This window comes from Bos indicus, chromosome 6 (assembly GCF_029378745.1).
Source record: "Bos indicus isolate NIAB-ARS_2022 breed Sahiwal x Tharparkar chromosome 6, NIAB-ARS_B.indTharparkar_mat_pri_1.0, whole genome shotgun sequence".
Lineage (NCBI taxonomy): Eukaryota > Metazoa > Chordata > Mammalia > Artiodactyla > Bovidae > Bos > Bos indicus.
Window position 1 is genome coordinate 101,302,146 of NC_091765.1, and position 22,742 is coordinate 101,324,887.

The window sequence follows — 22,742 nt, forward strand, 5'->3', positions numbered from 1 at the left end:
TGGCTTAATGAAGAAACCTACACTAAAGTTGGAAAAGAAAGACCCTGATGCCAAGAAAGATTGAGGCCAAGAGGAGAAGGGGACACAGAGGATGAGAGGGTCTAATGGCTCACCAGTTCGATGGGCATGCGTTTAAGCAGACTCCGGGAGGTAGTGAAGGACAGGGAGGCCTAGGCCACGGTGCGGCAGAGAGTCAGACGCAACCGAGTGACTGAGCAACAACCCAACACTGAAGGCAAACCCAAATAACACCAGTGCTGCTGCTGCTAAGTCGCTTCAGTCGTGTCTGACTCTGTGCGACCCCACAGATGGCAGCCCACCAGGCTCCCCCGTCCCTGGGATTCTCCAGGCAAGAACACTGGAGTGGGTTGCCATTTCCTTCTCCAATGCATGAAAGTGAAAAGTGAAAGTGAAGTCGCTCAGTCGTGTCCGACTCTTTGTGATCCCATGAACTGCAGCCTCCCAGGCTCCTCCATCCATGGGATTTTCCAGGCAAGAGTACTGGAGTGGGGTGCCATTGCCTTCTCTGATAACACCAATGACCTTAGTCTAATTGCCAGTGGTGATGAGTGTGTCATTTTGTTTTGAGACAAAGGCATTCTGGCCTCACTTTTTTCTTTTAAGAAAGGAGAAGAAAAGTTAAACAATTATTTTTCCCTTTTTGATAACCATAAACTACATGGTGCAAATAAATACTTTTATATTGCTAGGTGGTTTTCTTTATTCTCTACAACTCAACCTTATAGTCACAAAGCAAACAAGTGGAATAACCAGAAGTCTACCCAGGATTTTTGATAATAAATTTCCTGCCTCATTTGCATCAGTTCAGTTCAGTTCAGTCACTCAGTCTGACTCTGCAATCCCATGGACTACAGCACAGGCCTCTCTGTCCATCACCAACTCCAAGAGCCTACTCAAACCCATGTCCATCACATCAGTGATGCCATCCAACCATCGCATCCTTTTTCAGTCTCCTCTTTCACTTTAATCTAGAGGCTCTTTAGTTCTTCTTCGCTTTCTTCCATGAGGGTGGTGTCATCTGCGTATCTGAGGTTATTGTTATTTCTCCCGGCAATCTTGATTTCAGCGTGTGCTTCATCCAGCCTGGCATTTCTCATGATATACTCTGCATAAAAGTTAAATATGCAGGGTGACAATATACAGCCTTGATGTACTCCTTGCCTGATTTGGAACCAGTCTGTTGTTCCATGTCCGGTTCTAACTGTTGCTTCTTGTCCTGCATACAGATTTCTCAGGAGACAGGTCAGGTGGTCTGGTATTCCCATCTCTTTCAGAATTTTCCACAGTTTGTTGTGATCCACACAGTCAAAGGCTTTGGTGTAGTCAATAAAGCAAAAGTAGATGTTTTTCTGGAGCTCTCTTGCTTTTTTGATGATCCAGCGGATATTGGCAATTTTATCTCTGGTTCCTTTGCCTTTTCTGAATCCAGCTTACTGCTTATCTTTTTTTGAATTTAAGAATCCATGCAGAGACATAGTCAAATTTAAGCAGAAATACTCCACAGTAACGATTAAGGGTTTTCAGGTGTCTTTGAGGAATATTATTTCACTATATTTTTAACCTAGAGCAATGGATTAATGTGGTTTTTCCAAATTGATACATGCCTGTCTCTTTGGGTAGACACACTGACCATTTGCCCTTGTGCCAAATATGAGGTTTTTTTAAAAGCTATGCTAGTGTCTCTTTTAGGGCTTTCCCCTAGAGACCATGAAATTATTCCTGTCAGAGGACTTAGGCTTTTTCTTAACATCAAAGGGTTCTGTGGTTTATTTCATTTCCTTAATCAGCTCATTAATTACTTCTAAATGGAAATTGCACAAATCATACAATAAGGAAGTTGGATGGGATCTTAAAGATCTTGTCATTGAGCCTGCACATATTTCAAATGACCAAAACAGTTCAAAGTAGGCTAAGTGACTTTTCCATGATCATAAAGCAAGTCCACAACACGTTTCTTCTGGAAGAACATCTACCTTGCGTTTATACTGGCAACTTCTTGGAATATTGATTGAAATGAACAGTCTCAAACTCACAAAGAATAAGCCTGACTCTTCTCTCCCCTTTTCTCTCTTTCTGAGTCAGCAGGAATTGTTAGCATCCAGTATGTATATTGGGGCTTCCCTGGTGGCTCAGAGGTTAAAGCGTCTGCCTGGAATGCGGGAGACCTGGGTTTGATCCCTGGGTTGGGAAGATCCCCTGGAGAAGGAAATGGCACCCCACTCCAGTACTCTTGCCTGGAGAATCCCATAGAGGGAGGAGCCTGGTAGGCTACAGTCCATGGGGTCTCAAAGAGTCAGACACGACTGAGCGACTTCACTTACTTAGTATGTATATTAAGATCCATCTCTTTTTCATTCATAGGAGCTGCTTTTTGGTAAAGAAAGCCTTCCATATGCTTGATACTCAACTTCTTCAACTTCTGAAATGAGAATGAGTGATATATGTATAGCAAATAAAATAATGAAATTTTTGTGAGTTATCTGCAAAGTGCAACTCCCAATGCTCCACAGTCCTCTCTGAAGTCAGGCTCTATGCCAGAGATAAACTCGTACATTTCAGAACGTATGAACTTTATGTTATACAGTTTTGAAATATGACAAACCAGGGGGTAGAATGGATTGGGAGATTTGGGTTGACATATATATGCTGTTGATGCGATGTGTAAAAAAGATAACTAATGAGAAACTTCTGTATATAGCACAGGGAACTCCACTCAGTGTTCTATGGTGACCTAAAACGGAAGAAAATCCAAAAAGTGGGGGTATATGTATACATTTGACTGATTCACTTTGCTGTACAGAAGAAACTGACACGACATTGTAAAACAACTATACTCCAATAATTTTTTTAAAGTAATACTGGAGCAAAAAAAAATTATGAAAAACCAATCTCTTATGAACACACACAGAGATTGGGGAAAAAGACTCGAGATGATGGACTTGATAAGAATGATTGTTTCCCTCCCTCCCCTCAGGTTTGTCTCCATCTCTGCCACTTTCTCATATATGCACCTGGCATTAGCATCTCTGCAGTCTCCCCTCTGCATTATATTCTACACACGGTGGGGTCTTTCAGCCTAGAAAGACAGTTGGTCAGTCCTGTCTTTCCAGAAATCAGTACCTCCCTCTTCTGAGATTTTCTCCCTTGCCCCATCCCTGCACTTCAACTCCACAGCCCTCTTCATTGGCTTCCATTGCTTTGCATTTTAACTTCTTATTTGCTAGCTTACTTTCCTATCTCCACTGCACTGTAAGCTCCTGGATGCTTTTGTCTTATAGATTGTCTGGCCAGTGTGCAGCACACTGCCTGACGCACAGATGCCAGATTTAGGGGCTTGGTATTGCTCTAGTCTTCTTGTTACCAAGGAACATAAATCCTGTGTAAGGTTTTCCCATACAATGGTATGGAAAGGCTGGGCCAGCCTGTCCCTCTAGACATCTGGTCAGTCCATTGGAAAATAAAAAGACGCAGGCAAAAGACCATGAGCTTGCTTCTTTTTCCCTCTGGATATATTATTCCAGGTTTTTCCTCTAAATATATTTTATTCCACATTTACTCAGATTTTATGATAAAGTTGATGACCATTTTTGCCACTCAGGTTAGGGTCAAGGATAGTTTCATTAAACTTTTACAATTTTAGCTTCTTCGCCTTTTGTCAGAGTTTCAGCAATCCCTATATATGATGGAAGCTTAGACTCAATGTTAACGTTCAAGAAATATTTTTAGATATTCATTCATGGTCTGTTCTCTTGTACTTGCTCAAATCTTCTTTGTTTTATGACAAATATTGCCTCAGGAAAGGCCTAATTCGGAAAGAAGTGTTTTAGATATTTTTGTTTGTGACAGCTTTTGAGTTTCAAAAGGTAACTTCTTAAATCCTCAGGTTCAAAATAATGACAAAAACAAAATAAAGCAGACCTTTTATCCCATCCCCAAGAGCAGATAATGATTCTCATGGTAGTGGGACCAAAGGAAAAAATTAAAGGAAAGCAGAGGGGCTTCAGATGCTTGAAGATGTGGGCTCACCCACGTAGGGGCTCCATGCTCTGGCATCCTCTCTCTCACTCCCTGAACCAGGTACCCTGGAGACAGACCTGAAAACCTGGATCATATTGGGGAAATGTAAGAGAGGGCTTCCAGTTGCACTAGTGATAAAGAATGTACCTTCCAATGCAGGAGACATAAGAGACACCTGTTCAATCCCTGGTTTGGGGAGATCCCCTGGAGAAGGAAATGGCAACCTACTCCAGTATTCTTGCCTGAGAAATCGCACTGACAGAAGGAGCCTGGCAGGCTATAGTCCATGGGGTCGCAAAAGAGTTAGACTAAACAGGAGCAGTGGAATCTTACTGACTTAGTGGGATCTTAGTGACTAAACAGGAGCAGTGGAATCTATAAATTGCTTCCTATATGAAGTGCATGGAAGTATAAAACTGGAACCAGTTTTAGTGCTGTTCTGCCTGATGCCAGGTCATTAGACACGAGTATTTAGGCAGACATGTCCAAAACATTCTCCCAGCTGATCCTTATGCTGTAAATGCAGCCAAGAGAGGAAGAGAAGGAGCAGAGTGATGTCAGGAGTCGGGACAAAGAGGACTTAGTCCCAGGGCACGTGGACTGACCTCCAGCAACAGACAAGAAAGGAGGAAATCAGCATCTCAGAGAAGCCTATGTGGACAGTGCATGGTGACCATGGACCACATCCCCACTCTCCCTTGTCCCAGACATGGAACCCTAAATGTCCATAACGTCATATGGCTTCTAGGAAAGGGGGGGATCCTGGATTAACCACTTGACAGTAACAAAGAATAAAGAAGTTTTATGTTGTGCATTGGATTTTATAGAACTCCCATTCCTCCCTTCTACAGAAATCATTTTTTAAACCAATTGCTCTTTCTCGTCTACGTTACTATAAAAAATACTAGTGTGGAAATAACGTTTGTTTTCATTTTAAAAGTCTAAACTGTACTTGTTTTTCTTTGAAGTGGGAGGGAGATCAAGGTTGGAAAGACAAAGTATAGGATGTGACGTTTGTAGGTCTTGAGCTCCGCGTAGAGGTGAGAGGATTAGGGAATGAAAAGAAAAATCTTATAGGAGAATCTCTACATGAGACAGCTTCATAGAGCCTCATATTTTAGTTTCCATCTCATTCAAATTCTGATCTCTAAGGACCGGAAACATCTGTTATCTTTCTGTTCCTTATTGATGTTCTCTTAAGGGACACAGAGCAAATGCTGAAATTTTAGTAAAGTGCTCAGGATTGTTGCCTGTCAAAAAGTACCTTATAAACTGAGTTCATACTGGTAATGAGTGATCCTTACCCAAGTTCTTAAAACACAGCTAAGCTACAAAAAAAAAAAAAAAAATCTGCTCCAAATCTGTAAGCTCCATAGAGAAAGGAAAAAAAAAAAGCCACTGACTGGCTTTCTGAGTAGTTTATAGTTTACTCAAAGAGTAAAGACTGAATCTGTACTTGCCAAGGAGTTCCTTGTAAAGATCCTGAGGAGTTCTTTTCTCCTTTTAATTGGAGGATAATTGCTTTACAATGTTGTGTTGGTTTCTCCCATACAGCAACATGAATCAGCTGTAAGTATACATATACACCCTCTCTCTTGAGCCTCCCTGAGGAGTTCATGATGCAACTTACTGATGGGAGAATTTTCTAACTCATATCTGTTTAGGTCTTCATGGGTCTTCTGGGACGTCTATGGGACTCCTTGGCCAAAACTCGATAACTGCCTATGTATGGCCCAGTTTCTTACTATTCATTGTGCAGATAGAAGAGAGTGGTATGCAGAAGTAGACTTGTGTGCATGGGTGGGGCAAGAGATTAACCCTCCATACACAGGCAAATGCAGGCTCTGAACAAAAATCTTTTCTGAAAGGCCAGACACTGCATCCTCCAGGTTAAGCAACATTGAGGTATAATCTGGAGAAGCAGTCAGCATCAGGGCTACCAGAATATGGCAAATGAGGTCTGGTCAGTCAAAGAGAATACGATGGCAGGCAGTCAAAGAAGAGGGATGCCGAACAGGTCAAGCAGCCTTGTTTTCAGGGAAATCGGTCTGCAGATTGACTGGAGTTCATGAAGAGGACTCTTCTTAAGAGTAAAATGTAAAGTAAGATGCAGGCTCCTTAAGCACCTGGGGACTAGACATTAGATAGGAACTGAGACACCAAAAAAAAAAAGCGAGAACTCAGGTTACAATAGGAGATCTCAAATCTTTGGGGCAGGGCTAGCAGTGAGTCACACGGTAGTAGAGAGAAGCATATGACCAGTGTTAGTGATCAGAGAAAACCAGATATTCTGTAGGGCTTTGTCTATTCTAGGGCTCCCCTGGTGGCTCAGTGGTAAAGAATCTGCCTGCCAATGCAAGAGATGCAAGTTCAACCCCTGGTTCAGGAAGATCCCCTGGAGAAGGAAACAGCAACCCCCTCCAGTATCCTTATCTGGGAAATCCAGTCCATGGGGTCACAAAGAGGCAGACAGGACTTAGCGACTCAACAACAACAACAACAACAATGCCTATTCTGGGCTTCTGATGTTTGTGATTGACTACCAGAAAGTTGTAGGGGATGGGGAAGTTAGTGCAGCTATTTCAATCCATTCCCTATAGAGGCTGTTCCTGGAGATTATGATGGCCCACCTTCCTTAGGTACAATGTCAAGGATTCTTCTAAATCCCCGTGGGAAGTCCTATTAAAGTGACATCAGCCTGACACTTTCTCTTCCAAGATTACTACATCTTGCTTTAAGATCTAAATAAGGATGTTTTCTTGTCTGAGTTCCTGGCCTGTCCTCCAATGCCCTGATGTTAATACTCCTTTCTCTTGTTTTCTCTCAGGAACTCTTGGAGTATAATATTTCCTTTAGCAGGTGTAAAAATCACCTGAAGAACCTAAAAAGCAGACTTCTGAGCCTTTGTCCAGAGTGTCTGATTCAGTTAGTCTAGCTCAAGGCCCTGAAACAGGTATTTTAACAAAAACTCCAGGTGATAATGATGCAAGTGGTCCATGGGTCATACTTGAAAAGCACTGCTTTAAGTCATCTAAATACCTTAGGGATTTTGGCAATTTATTGGCTCTATTACAGCTCTCAGACTATCTCTTGCTCCCCATGTAGCAGCACAAACCATTCCTTATCACGCCATATGTCTTGGTTTTGGATTAAGAAAATGGTCCCCATAACATCATCCTAGGCCAAAACATTGAGAGTTTTAGGACACAATTCAAAATTCAAGATAGATTGTGTTTTGGCTGTCTTTAATTTTGTTGTTATCTACAATTGAAGGGGCAATTAATTTTTATTGAAATGTAGATCTATTCTGGGATAGGAAGATGGTTTCAATTTATACCTGAAATATGAGATAGTATCTCTTTGCTCTCCTCTCTTTCTAGTTTATTAGAGAACCATTCCTTAACTCAAAGCATAAAGACAGATGGAGACTCTTGGTATAAATTAAAAAGGAGTATTTGGGATATTTTCAGTGTCTCTTTCAGATTTGGAAGCTGGGCAGCAAGCACTCATCACATATGGAAAGATTTACATTGCCTGAGTGGGCTCAAGTTTGATGTAGCATAAATGGTATTTTCAAGAGTTCCAGTTCCCCAGATTTTCCATGGCTACAGTATATGCTCTTCTCTCTGCTGAGAAATATGCTAGTCTAGGGAGTAATGAATAAGCATTCTTCCAGGCACTGTACTCATAGCCTTCTGTTTTGGGCCAAGTTTAGTGTGACTGTTTCACATATGATTTTGTTCTTCGTGAGTTGGATTGGAAAAAATGAAAAGTTGGTCTAAAAATAAATATATCAGGCATTTAACCACTAATCAGTAAACATTTGTTATAACTAGGGTCTGTAAGATCTATATAGCAGGCGCATGCCACGTATTGCCAGTCCAGGCTGGTCAAAACTCTCTTCTGTATTTACCTTTTCTAACCCAACAAAGAAGTTAGGAATCACAGAAAAGAAGGAACTCCATGAAATAGTGTACACAGCAAGTTGTCCCAAAATTTTAAAAAGTAGATAGAACTGGAAATAAATGTCCTCATTTGGGGAACGTGTGCAGTCTTACATTTTTTTTTTTTTTTATAGTAATCTTACCAGTTTCTCAGCGCTTTACATTCTGCTGCTGCTGGGAACTTCCCTGTTGGACTAGTGGTTAAGACTTTGCCTTCCAATGCAAGGAGTGCAGGGTTCGATCCCTAATCGGGGATTTAAAATCCCACATGCCTCAAGGCCAAAACACCAAAATACGAAACAGAAGCAATACTGTAACAAATTCAATGAAGTCTTTAAAAATGGTCCACATTTTAAAAAAAAAGCTTTAAAAAATAAATAAATTCTGCTTCTGTAGCATGTTCAGGTAGACTTTGAATACATATTTGACGGTAAAGATAGATACTAATACTATAAAATATTGCCATCTTCCAAAAAATGGTTAGGATTTGAGAGATGACCTCAGAAAAGAAATTACATGTATGAAAATACAGAGTCACAAATTGTGTTCACCAGATGTTTTCAGCTCTCTGCTCTTGGGTCACATAAAAGAATTATATTTCCCATTTCTGAAGGGAGCCATGGGCCGTGTAACTTTCCTTAGCCAATGAAAGATGGACAGAAGTGATGCGTCTTACTTCTGGGTGGAAGTTTTAGCTGCCAGTATCCAGAATGCTGTGTGCTCTTCCTGCTGCTCTAGGAGCATAGGGGTGCTTATCAGGGTCTTTGAATGAGTATGATGAGCTGCAGCTCCTGCTGACCCACAATGGACAATAGTATAAATCAGACATAATTTTTCCTATAGAACTGGTTGTTAGTGCAGCATCATTCAGCCTATCCTGACTGCTGCTTGTGCTGCTAAGTCACTTCAGTCGTGTCTGACTCTGTGCGACTCCATAGACAGCAGCCCACCAGGCTTCCCCGTCCCTGGGATTCTCCAGGCAAGAACACTGGAGTAGGTTGCCATTTCCTTATCCAATGCATGAAAGTGAAAAGTGAAAGTGAAGTCGCTCAGTCGTATCCGACTCTTAGCGACCCCATGGATTGCACCTACCAGGCTCCTCCATCCATGGGATTTTCCAGGCAAGAGTACTGGAGTGGGTGCCATTGCCTTCTCCAAGCCTATCCTGACTAGTAAAGCTATAAACATGGAGACAAAGACAAATGCTTCAAATATTTTGATAGAAAATGAGGGTTTCACAAGTAAAGATGTAAAGATAGAGGTTGTCAATAATGTACAGGTGTACAGGTGCATTGTATATCCCTTAAAGGAGTATAATGGAAAGAAAGAAGCGTGCTTATTTAATTTTGGAGTCAGAGCTGAATTTCAAAGAACTAAAAATAATATTAAAAATGTGTGTTCATTTATATATACATTAATGAGAAGTAATGAGAAGTAATGTACAATAAAACTCTCAACAGTGATAACATTTGAAAATTAAAAACAAGTGAACGTGATAGAGATACTACTTTTTGTTCAACAATTTAAATTTTTCTTTGAGCTTGAAACAAATTTATATTTAAAATACAAATATGGAAAAATTTGCTGTCATTCCCCATTAAAAATCTAAAGTTTTAGCAATTTTTAAAACTGTATTTTAGATAAAACGTGGTGATCAGCATTAAGAGAATTAAGAATATGTTGGTGCTGAAAAAGAACCCCAAATCAAGGAATTGGAAGGAAATGGAGTATTATATTTTACCTATATAAAAGCCAAAGTGCACATGGTCTACTCAATAGCATAGACTGCTTTGAAGAAACTTGCCCATTAACTGTAAATGTGATTTTTAATTCCAGTAAACTTTAAGTATGTTAGAGTATGTTCTACTTGTTGACTCATTGCATTATCTATCAAAAATTCTCCAATTTTTTGCAGTTGTCCCCAAAGTTAATCTGAACACTCACAATTTTTTTTTTTTTTTACCCTGAAACTAGTCCATTCCGTCATTTTTTTTTTTTTAAATCTTTTTAAAATCCCCTCTTCCTGCTTCGGACTTCCCTGGTAGTTCAATCAGAAAGAATCCACATGCAATGTGGGAGACCTGGGTTTGATCCCTGGGTTGGGAGGATCCCCTGGAGAAGGAAATGGCAACCTATATCAGTATTCTTGCCTGGAAAATGGGCTACTGTCTGTGGGGGTCACAATCAGCTTGACATGACTGAGCAACTCAGCACACACAGCACAATGTGACAATTTATGGATAATGTTCCAAAATGCTAATCGCTCAAAAAACATTGCCAGTATGTCTTTCTTCCCAACATATCCCTGTTTGACTTTATTTTCTTAGGAAATATCTGATCTCAAAGAGTTTCTATGTTTCCTCTTTCAGAAGTGCAGAATCATCAAGTTGATTTATGACAGTACAGTTTGAAGCTCTGTCAGACCTCATTGTCATGCACCATTGAAGTACATGAACAAATTGCCCCCATCAACTAATATTTGGATTTAACTCACTGTCATTGTTTAATTAGGCTCAAAACTGTCAGTGTAGGCAGAGAACTCACTGTTTTTCTGTACTTAGGAAATTCTAGTTGAAATGGAAGAATATTTTTCCTGGCCCCATAAATTAGAGACAGTAAGATAAATAGAGAGTTGACAGATATAAAAGAAGCAAAGTTAGCTCCCAGTTACATAACACTAATAAATTTTTAAAGAATGAGATTTTGTCCTAGCTGGAGGTCATTAAGTGTTGCAGCATACAACTTCACTACCCTCTACGTCTCTGAACATTATGTAGTACGGAATATGAGAGCTTTAACTTTGTCTAGATAATAAGTTTGATGTACTTTGTTGAGTATGAAACATCTCTAAAATGTATACTTCAAGAAACTGCCAGCAGTTCTCATTTACAATAAATTGTAAAGTTTAAGTTTAAATAAATTTTAAGTTCTCATTTACAATAAATTTCTGTGGTGAAGAGTCCTTAAGGAAACCGAGTTAAGCAAGTTGTATGTCTCCTTAAGTGGGTCACGACTTAGAGATATCTGCTTTGATTTGGGGACATGGTTTTTTAAAATACAGGAACTGGGTGGATACATAGCTTGCAAACGATAGCCCAGATAAATGAAGATGAGGTGAGTAGAAATTTTAAACCTATTTCCCACAGAATAATCCAAAGATAGGCTAGTCCTTCCTCTTTTAGTTCTGTTTATGGTACCTGGTAAACTCTTTTCCATCACATTCTGTTTTTAAACAAGTCTTCAAAGCTTTAAAATTATGACCCTCAGTTTGTATATACTCTTTTTTTTATCTTAGATAAAATATGTGATGGGAATGAGATTAGGCTATTTCCTATCCCGATAAAGTAGAATGCTCTTGTGGTATTCTTTGAAAAGAAGAGATTAATAGTCCCTAAGAAAATCCTCTTCATTATTAATCTATTGTCCACAGCACAGTGGGTGTTGCCCAACACACACACACACACACAGAAGCAGTACCTTTTTTTTTTTTTGCAAACTTATGACTCATTGTCAGCATGTATCCTACAAGAAAAAGAAAGCAAAGTGATGGGGGTATAAATAAGAAGATTTTTGAAGGAAATTTATTGAGGTTTCACCTGAGCAGAAAATGTTTTGGTTTTTTTAGCATTATGATGTAATGATTAGGAAGAGTTAGTGTATAACTCTCGCCACTTTCTTTAGGAAACTATATTCCTTATGTTGAGGGGGAAAGGCATGCTTAATAGTTTAATGAGACAATCTAAATGAATATCATAGAGAGGGGATAAAGTCATATATTCTTGAATTTTGAGGAAAAATACACTTTTACCTTAATGGGATGTCAATTTTCTATGACCATTTCTATTGCTTTTAGGTCGTTTGAGTCTACTGAAGTGTGAGACTTTCATAATGCAATTTACATCTGTCAAGAGGGTATCTGAATTCCATTGACATAATGAAGTGGTGGAATGAAAAAGAGATACCATATGCCACTGAAGATTATTCTGCAGACATTTTCAGTACCCTTTTTGTAACATTAGTTATGAAGTCAGTGGGATAATTAATAAAATACAAGCGGAGAAAAAATAATACCTAAATATAACCATAGTATATGATGCTTTTAAAATATGCTATCTTCAAAGTATTATTGCAGATTCTTTTACTTAAACATTATCTTAAGCATCTCAGGAAATTTCAGTTATGTGATCTTTCAAATGAGTAATACTGAGCCTGTAACCATGTTCATCCCTCTGTTTCATTTCACCAGTGGCTTCATCTGATATGTTCTGCAACTGATAAAATCTACCCTCATGCACCTACTGGGTTTTTCTCCTCAAAGGACAACCTGAGAGGTATTAGGAATGAAAGGGAGAAACATTACTTAATTAGCTCAAGGGCATTTTCATGAGTAGTTGTCATCCAGAGTCAGGGAAGCTCTATCAAGTATAGAGAAAAATGTCACCTCTCACTATCATATTTCCTTCATTCCACATTACACTTTTTCACATTTTAATATTTTAAAATTGGCATTTGTCTGAGAATTGACACATACTTTGATATAGAAATTCACACCAAGTTCACACAAAGGAGTCAACCTTACCCAGATGTTTAAAAATATATATATATGGTAATAACCTCATGACTTGTTCTTCCTCATTCTCTGTCTTGGCTCTATTTTCTATTCTCTTCCTCTTTCTCCCACTGAAAGGCAGTATGGTTTATTAGAGAGACCTTGGGCTGTGGATTCCAACAAATTAGGGTTTGAACTAGAGTCTGCTAGAGTGGACTATTTTGGCTTTCAGTTTTGTTTTGTTTTTTTTCTCCACAGGAGAATAATGATGCCATTTTCACAAGACTATTGTGAAGTCTAATGAAACAGCTCATGTAAAGTTTGTAGTAAAAAAAAATGTATGTGTAGTAAATAATAATTGAGTCCCTATTCCAGTGTTTGGGGTGCCCACCAGGCTCCAATTCTGCTGGAACTCCTTATTTTATTTTCCCATCTTCCCTCATATAACCTTAATTTTGTTACTGTTAGAGTATGTGGGCTTCAAAGGAAAAACAGACAATACAGTAACAGAAACAAAAAGATTATTCTTCTATGTGTAGTGCTATGAGACCAAGTTAATATATTCTCAACTCAATGAAAAAGAAAACTGCTTTGAATTCATTTGTTTCTAAGTAATAAAAGCCAAGTTTTAGTATCCAAAACTTCACTTTAAATATCAATTTAGCCTTTTCTTGAAAACATCAAAAAGAATTTGTAAGCTAGGAATGCATGACTTCTTTCTAAATATCAATACATTTCAAACATATTAATGTTGGAACTCAATCAAGTCACTTCTTAAAAATAGCACAGTAGTCAAGAAAACATGAAATCTCTGTAATATTTCAACCCCTGCTGCTGCTGCTGCTAAGTCGCTTCACTCGTGTCCAACCCTGTGCGACCCTATAGACGGCAGCCCACCAGTCTCCCTCGTCCCTGGGATTCTCCAGGCAAGAACACTGGAGTGGGTTGCCATTTCCTTCTCCAATGCAGGAAAGTGAAAAGTGAAAGTGAAGTCGCTCAGTCATGTCCGACTCTGTGCGACCCCATGGACTGCAGCCCACCAGGCTCCTCTGTCCATGGGATTTCCCAGGCAAGAGTACTGGAGTGGGGTGAAAAGCAGAGACATTACTTTGCCAACAAATGTCCCTCTAGTCAAGGCTACGGTTTTCCAGTGGTCATGTATGGATGTGAGAGTTGGACTGTGAATAAAGCTGAGCAACGAAGAATTGATGCTTTTAAACTGTGGTGTTGGAGAAGACTCCTGAGAGTCCCTTGGACTGCAAGGAGATCCAACCAGTCCATCGTGAAGGAGATCAGCCCTGGGTGTTCTTTGGAGGGAATGATGCTAGAGCTGAAACTCCAGTACTTTGACCACCTCATGTGAAGAGTTGACTCATTGGAAAAGACTTTGATGCTGGGAGGGATTGGGGGCAGGAGGAGAAGGGGACGACAGAGGATGAGATGGCTGTATGGCATCACTGACTCGATGGACGTGAGTTTGCGTGAACTCCGGGAGTTGGTGACGGACAGGGAGGCCTGGCGTGCTGCGATTCATGGGGTTGCAAAGAGTCGGACACGACTGAGTGACTGAACTGAGCTGAACTGAACCCTAAACTTTAGTGACAAGACCTCTAATCCAAATAATTTAGAATCTCTTGGACCTTTATACAGCTTTGAAAGAGATGACAGGCTGAGAAAGGGTAGTCAAGTGTCATTAACTCTTGGTCATATAAAGGTCTTTATCTCTTTTAAAGCAATCAAAGGAACACAGTTTGGGCTGAGACCCTTAAAATCTGGCCATTCCTCCTACCCACATATTATTGACAGTAGACACTGGAGGCTTGTTAACCAAAGTTTGACATTCTACTTGTTTGTGTTTTAGGCAATTTTTCTTTAAGTTTTGAAATATTTATTGATCTGACTCTAGTGGCAGATCCTATCTAGAATATTGCTGTTTGTTGTATCTTAGTTCATTGGAAATTTGTAGATAGGCAACGATCATTAAATATTCTTATCCAAATCATTGCAGCATTTCCTACTTTTTGGCAGTCAGAATCTGAAACAGGCTATTTATTTGTGTGCTATTTTCTTACTCAGAAAGTATCTTTTAGGAACCATGCAGGTTTTGTTATTTTAGCATTTACTGTAATTTGACTACACAATTTATATCTATTCCAAAAAAGAAGAGATGTTTTCAATGAATGAGGCATGGTGGAAAAAACTTGTCAAGAATCAACTTCTGTATACACATAAAATAATTTAAAAGCACAAAACTAGAAGTAAAAATAATTTATAATACTTCTTCACTTAAGGCCACTCAGCTTACTGTATCTATTTCATTCAGTTTTCATTCAGATGAACACTTGTTCATCTTGGATAGTCGTTGGATGTGCGTAAGTGCATTAACTACTTAATGCTTACTTAGTTACATTAATTCACCACCAGAGAGTGTTTAGTGTCAATTCCTTGAGAAATGGTTTCCCTTCTGCATGCAACGAGGCATATAACATAAATCTGGTCCCTTATACTAATGTCCAGAACCAAAGATGTGAAGTTTACTCATAAGTTTAAAAAAAAAATATTTAAAGCATATTCCAAAGTATCACTATAATACCATTCCTGTGTAGATCAGAAGTTTTCTAGAATTGGAATCTGTGTTAATTAAGTCTGACTATTCTAGTCTGCTTTTTACAAATATGTGTATGGAACTTTCTAAGACAATTTTGTCTCTAGTATTCTTTTTATTAATTTCATGGACCTTATTTGTATTAGAACTTTCCAGTTTCAGTTGTAACTATAGCCAACATCCACAAAAAATGGAATTTATGAGATCACAAAATTGAGAAATCCAAGGGTAGCTCAGCCTTCAGGCATGGTATGTCAATTTGAATCCAATCAGGAAAGAGAAACCACATAGTAATTTGAACAGGGGAAGTTTAGTATAAAGAATTATTAACTGTAATAGAGTATTAGTGTATAAGTAATTGACTAGTACATTGAAGAGGGCATGGCAACTCACTCCAGTATTCTTGCCTGGAGAACCCCCATGGACAGAGGAGCCTGGCGGGTTACAGTCCATACGGTTCCAAAGAGTTGGACACGACTGAAGTGACTTAGCACGCACACACGTAAGAAGTAGAAGAATGTCTAGAGAGGTTGCTCAGACGTGTCCGATGGTAGCCTACCAGGCTCCTCCATCCATGGAATTTTCCAGGCAAGAGTACTGGAGTGGGTTGCCATTTCCTTCTCCAGGAAGATCTTCCCAACCCAGGGATCAAACCCAGGTCTCCCACATTGCAGGCAGACGCTTTACCATCCGGCCACCAGGGAAGCCTTCTTTTCTATAGTTTTTTTTTTTTTCCTATTTTATCATATGTCGGCAACCTCTTTACATCTAGAAGAATGGCTAGTAAGAAGTAAAAGAATTCCAAAGAATATACATATTTCAGATATAAAGAGCAGCTATGAGTCCTAGAGGTGTGATTGATTGCCCAATGAAATTCCCACTCCTCCCACCCTGCTGAAATCCAGAAACCTTTGGACAGGGTATGGCCTTAGCTCACTAAATGGCCAAGTATCACTGTGGTACAGCACTGGCAGAACTTTCTCAAAATTTTTCCTTTGGAACATGGCTGAAATGTGCTGTCCAGGGTGTCAGAAAACTCACAGAGAGTTGTCTCACTGGAGATGCTTGTTACCAAAGGGCCTGAGGAGGTATGGGGGAAACTGCTGGCCACTGACTATTAGGGCCGGGATGCACTGTAGATGCTTGATGCAAAAGAAGCTGCCGGAGCTGCAGTTGCTGGGCACCAAGAAAGCCTCTATACACTGGAAGGGCTGGAAGCTGGAGAACCTGTAGAGCCAACAGACAGGAACCAGGAAGCAACACCTACTTTCTTCTGCAATGTCTCTCATATGCCCTCTACTGGCCGAGTTTTAACACGGTGCCAACTGGCAAAGAAATATTTTTAGATCGAACCTAACCACCTTCACAGGGCTTCCCAGGAGACACAAGGGGTAAAGAATCTACCTGACAATTCAGGAGCCTCAGGAGATGCGAGTTTGATCCCTGGGGTCGGGAAGGGTCCAGGTTTGATCCCTGAGTTGAGAAGATCCCCTGGAGGAAATGACAACCCACTCCAGTATCCTTGCCTGGGCTCTCACAAAGATGGACTGAGCACACGTGCGTGTACCATTTTCACAGAGCAGGGAAAAAGGATGGATTCAGAGTAAATGTAGTGAGATCGCAAGTGAAATCTCAAATGATGTCAGCATCTCAAAAATGTTGCTTATTTTCTGATTCTCTATATTTCTTTCCTTTGGGTGGCTTCTTCCTAGGCTGACTGCATCCATATTGTGGCAGGATGAATTCAAGAACTTAGCAGCCAAAGAGCTTTTCCGCTCGGCAGTTGTAATGAAAATCCTGTTATGGAGTACTGGCGTACTGTTAATTCAGATTTGTCTGACTTTAGCCATCTTCAAATCGGTGTGGCTGGTATGTGTGTGTGTGTGTGTGTGTGTGTGTGTGTGTATGCATGTGCACATGCATGTGTTCCCTCGTCTGGCGTTATGTTTTCCTTTTCCTTTTTTTGATCGTGTAGACTCCTCATTTCAGTGTGTGAACTGTCTCTAGGTACAGAGCGCAGGCGCTAGAGTGAGAAGACTCAGTAGTTGTGACCCGTGGTCTTAGCTGCCCCAAGGCATGTGGAATCTTAGTTCCCCAACCAGGAATCAAACCCATGTCCCCTGCATTGAAAAGTGTATTTTTAACCACTGGACCACCAGGGAAGTCCCATGGCATTATGTTTCTGCTTCCCTTACCCTTACCCCCACTGGATTGACATCACCAGACTATGAGGAGGTTGCACTGGATGGGCCAAAACACTTCTGGATGAATAGGAGCACGGGCTAAGGAGGGAAACGTCAGAATTTCGTGCATGCCTTAAAGACGTTCCTTATGCCCCTTTGAGCTTATTCACTGTCTTACATTAGTTTTTACAAGATTTTAGATCTTGAATACAATTTAGACCATCTAGCTTAATCAAATCCATTGAGTTTATACTCAAAGGAAAAACTACAAAGGAAAAATGCTAGTGTCTGAATTAAGTTTTGAACTCGGGATTTTTGTTAAAACAGAATGAAAAAAATGTATAAAATATAACTTTTTTTCAAAGATGAGAGGATGGATATACTTATCAAAACATTTTTCTCCACAATAGCAGTGTATATGCACCATCTAATATAATTCAGCAAAAAGGGAAACAGACTATTAATATAAACAAAAATGTGGGTAGATTTTAAAGGCACTGTGCTGGGAAAAAAAAAAAAAAACATCTCAAAAGACTGTCTACAGTGTGATTCAATTTTCTAAATCATTCTTGAAATGTATGACAAAATTATACTGATGGAGAACTAAGCTGCGATTGCAGGAGTTGAAATTTGGGAGGTTGTGACTTTAAGTGTACCATGAGAGTTTCTTTGGGGTGATGGGAGAGCTCTGCATCCTGATTACCATGATAGTTCTACAAATCAATACCTGTGATGCATTTCATAGAACTAACTATACTATGGGCTTCCTTGGTGGCTCAATGGTAAAGAAGCCACTTTGCCAACGCAGGAGATGCAGGAGACTTGAGTTCGATCCTGGGGTCAGGAAGATCCCCTGGAGAAGGAAATGGCAGCTTACTCCAGTATTCTTGCCTGGAGAATCCTATGGACAGAGGAGTCTGGTGGGCTACAGTCCATGAGGTCACAAAGAGTTGGACATGACTGAACGACTAAAGGACAACAAACTATACTATAACCCCCAACCCCCATTGACTGTATGTACAAATTAGCAAAGCACCAATAAGATCTGGTTTTTTATTAATGGTATTGTACAAATGTTACTTTTCTGGTTTTGATCACCATTCTATGATTTTCAAATATGTTTATCTTTAGAGGAATCTGGGTAGAGGGTACATAGGAAATCTGTGTGATTTTTTTTTTTTTGGCAACTTTATATACAAGAGTAAAATTATTTAAAATTATGATTAAAAGTAATATTGGTAGTAAAGTGAGGCTGGATTTCTGATAATGAACCAGGGAATCAAAAATCAGTTCCCTTTCAATTTTTGATTTCTTCATGGTAAGCAAAATTAAGTATTAACATTAATATACATTAAGTATATATATCCTGTCGGGATATATATAAGAAATAAAAAGACAATAGGTACTCACGCTATTTATTCCCAAAATCAGATATTTTAATAATATCAGGGGAAAAAGCAAAAAAAAAAACAATGTCAAAACATATAAATGAGGAAAAAGAAAAGTTAGAATGAGCACTAAGGTACCAGATCAGGTCTGTGCTAGTGACTGATGGCTGAGTTCCTCCCAGCTCTTGGCTCTTGTAGCGGCGTTGATTTGCTCAGGAAGAGCCTAGCAGCAGATGGATCCCAGGCTGAAGTAGGCTCCAAATGTTAAAATAACAACATCCCAAACCACCGTAGTACAAAGGTAGGAATCAGAAGAAGGAGAAGGAAAAGAGGAGGAGAAAGAGGAAGAGGAGAAAAAAAAAATATATATATATATATATAAATGCTCAAGCATAAGCTGTTCTTGCTTTTAGAATTAGCTATTAGAATATAAATTTATTTTATGAAGCAATATCAAAAGGCTAGAACTTATTACGCAGAGCAACTGAACCAGGCTATATGGAAAAAATGCTTATAATCTTATAGTCTTTTTATTTCCCTTCAATGTTAGAAATCAGGAAGAATTTTAAAGTTTGCCTTATATTATGCAAGAAAACTATAGCACAGGTAGATTATAACCTAGATATTCACAAGGGGAATATATCCAGTTGACTTAATATTTCCAGTTGAAATTTTTCAGTAAGAGAAAAAGGGAGTTTACATTAAGAAATTATTTAAACGCAGTATCTTTTTTCCTTTGTTAAATTTATAAATGACTCATAATTTCTGAAGGACATACAGCTTTAAGATGAATACAGCAAAGAACAGATGGTGTATGGATGGTTATGTCTCAGTCATTCATGGTCAGTCATTTTCAACTATGTACAGTTTTATAGGTTTCCACGTTTTTCTTTATTTTTTGTTCTTCAAGGACAGCAATTTTAAAATGCATACAAGTAACAATTAATTGGGCAATAAATTTCTAAACTTGTATTTTACTGTCTCCTCAATGGCACCCCACTGCAGTACTCTTGCCTGGAAAATCCATGGATGGAGGAGCCTGGTGGGCTGCAGTCCATGGGGTCGCTGGGAGTCAGACACGACTGAAGTGACTTAGCAGCAGCAGCAGCAGCATATATTCCTATTATAATGACTTCCTGATTAATGAGAGTCTGTGTCCAGGAAATAGTTTTATTTTGGTCATTTATATTTTGAGTTTGGTCTAATTTTACTTTAAGTAAAAAGCCTGGGAAAAGCTACCAAGTCTAGCTTTAATTAACTAAACATTATATGAAATTTTCTATGTAGTTAATTTTAAAATTTGACTTCTCTCTCTTGTGAAAGATGAGTTTTTATGCTATAGGAATTTTGTTTCCAGGTAAAAATTGAAATATATTTACAGTTTCTTCCTTCATATGAAGCATATGAAATGATGGTGTCTCGTGATATATTCTAAATAAAATAGGAGTAACCAGAGTATCTTTGGGACTGTTACATTTCTCTATACTGTATAAATCCTTTGAATATTGTTTTAAGTGTTACCTGTGGAATAAACCTTGTGCTTGCATAGGCAGAAACTAGAAATGAGCCAGCTATCTCAAGGAGGCATTCCTTATCATAGCAATACATTAGTCGGATTCTGTGAGCTCATTATTAGTGTATTCATGTATCATAGATTATTGACATTATCCAAGCTCAAGATAATGATAGAGAAGACCAGAACCCCAGCGCCGATTTTGCTTGAGCTGGATCCCTCTCATCCGTAAAATCATCGTCTATGCTCCATGCAGTTAAGGTATATAAGATATCTAGATGACAATGAAAGGCGACTAGGTGAGCCTGGAATCTGAAGCATGGACATTATATGTAACAAGTCTAATAATCAGACTGAGCCATTCACAATAGGGATAAACTTGGTGGTAGATTGAAATAACTGAAATCCATTAACTAGGACCCTTTTGTAGACAATGTTTGGATGAGAACTGATAGTATTGGCTTTGTATCTTCCAAGGATTTCCACCAGTAGCTAGCTATACATACCTAAACAAATAACTTAACTTCTCAGGACCTCCTAATACTTTTTATTAAAGGTTGTTGTAAAGACCAGTTAAGATAGCATTTATATGTATTGAATGTTGTTTAGTTGCTAATTCGTGCCCAACTCTTTTGTGACCCCATGGACTGCAGCCAGCCAGGCTTCTCCGTCCATGGGATTTCCCAGGCAAGGATACTAGAGTGGGTTACCATCTCCTTCTCCAGGAGGTCTTCCTGACCCAGGGATTGAACCTGAGTCTCCTGCATTGGTAGGTGGATTCTTTACTACTGAACCACCAGGGAAGCCTATGTTTTGAACGTGGAGAGTGAAAAAGTCGGCTTAAAGCTCAACATTCAGAAAACTAAGATCATGGCATCTGATGCCATCACTTCATGGGAAATAGATGGGGAAACAGTGGAAACAATGTCAGACTTTATTTTTTTGGGCTCCAAAATCACTACAGATGGTGACTGCAGCCATGTAATTAAAAGACGCTTACTCCTTGGAAGGAAAGTTATGACCAACCTAGATAGCATATTCAAAAGCAGAGACATTACTTTGCCAAAAGGTCCGTCTAGTCAAGGCTATGGTTTTTCCTGTGGTCATGTATGGATGTGAGAGTTGGACTGTGAAGAAAGCTGAGTGCCAAAGAATTGATGCTTTTGAACTGTGGTGTTGGAGAAGACTCTTGAGAGCCCCTTGGACTGCAAGGAGAGCCAACCAGTCCATTCTGAAGGAGATCAGTCCTGGGTGTTCATTGGAAGTACTGATGCTGAAGCTGAAACTCCAGTACCTTGGCCACCTCATGCAAAGAGTTGACTCATTGGAAAAGACCCTGATGCTGGGATGGATTGGGGGCAGGAGGAGAAGGGGATGACAAAGGATGAGATGGCTGGATGGCATCACCGACTTGATGGATGTAAGTTTGAATGAACTCCAGGAGTTGGTGATGGACAGGGAGGCCTGGTGTGCTGCAATTCATGGGGTCACAAAGAGTCGGACACAACTGAGCGACTGAACTGAACTGAACTGAAAGGTTTTCAAATAAAATAATTTCCTCTTAGTCCACTGCCTATATGTTTTAAAGCTAGAAAGAGTTTTGAGCTAGGATTGGCTTTTCATGTGCTCAACTCCAAGCAACAGAAAACTTAAAAGAGTTCAACTTAAGACTTGAATGTGGAAATGTCCAGAGAAATAGTCAAACATTATGATTATTGACTTATCAATGGTAAATAAAGATTAATAATACTTAATTTTAAATAGAAAAAAATCAAGACAATTAGATTTAAAGTAGCTAATGTTCAGTTTGAAGAATATTTTTTTATGGAAAGTCAAGATAGTTTTAATAGGCAACACATTGAAATGAAAAAAGCAGGGGTCTGAATTGGCTTAACTTGCTTAGGAATTCCCAGATCTTTAGCAAAGTTCATGGAAGTTATTTTAGCACTTATTCATTTCTGTTTCTGCATTTGCAAAACAATAATTAGGAAAAATACTAGGTTAAGGTAAAAACAAGTTATATGTGAAGATGAATGAATTGTCTGATGCACAGTGGGAACGTGCCGTGTTTAGCCCTGTACTTTGTAAACTTCAGAATACTAAGATGAAACGTCTAGGTCTGGCTCTGTGCTTGAGTGAAGCTTCTATGGGAGTCCATGGTTACCAGTGGTCACCTTCTCCACTGGCCAAGCTTCCCATGAGCAGAGTTTTCTAAATACTAGAAAATGCTAGAACTACGGGCAAGTGTGCTTAATGACTAATAACATTTTCCTAACTAAAATAGAGCTTATCTGTTGTCTACGACAGATGGATGATGGATCCCTTTCAAGGTCTCCTCCCCATTGTTGGGGTGAAGGGGAGGAAAGGTGGGAAATCTTCACTAGATCAGAGAACTAGGCTAATACTTTCACACCTGCACGTTGGAACAATTTGTGTATCTTTTGTTATGATGCTCATTTTGCCTTTTTCCCTTTACATTTTTTTTTTCTAATTTTATTTTATTTTTAAACTTTACATAATTG

General features: G+C 39.2%; 1 protein-coding gene across 5 annotated transcripts in view; it reads left to right on the forward strand.

Moving 5' to 3' along the window:
* Positions 1 to 22,742, forward strand: part of ARHGAP24 (Rho GTPase activating protein 24) — an 878,267-nt gene that overhangs the window by 659,606 nt on the left and 195,919 nt on the right. The gene's annotated exons all lie outside the window — the stretch shown is intronic.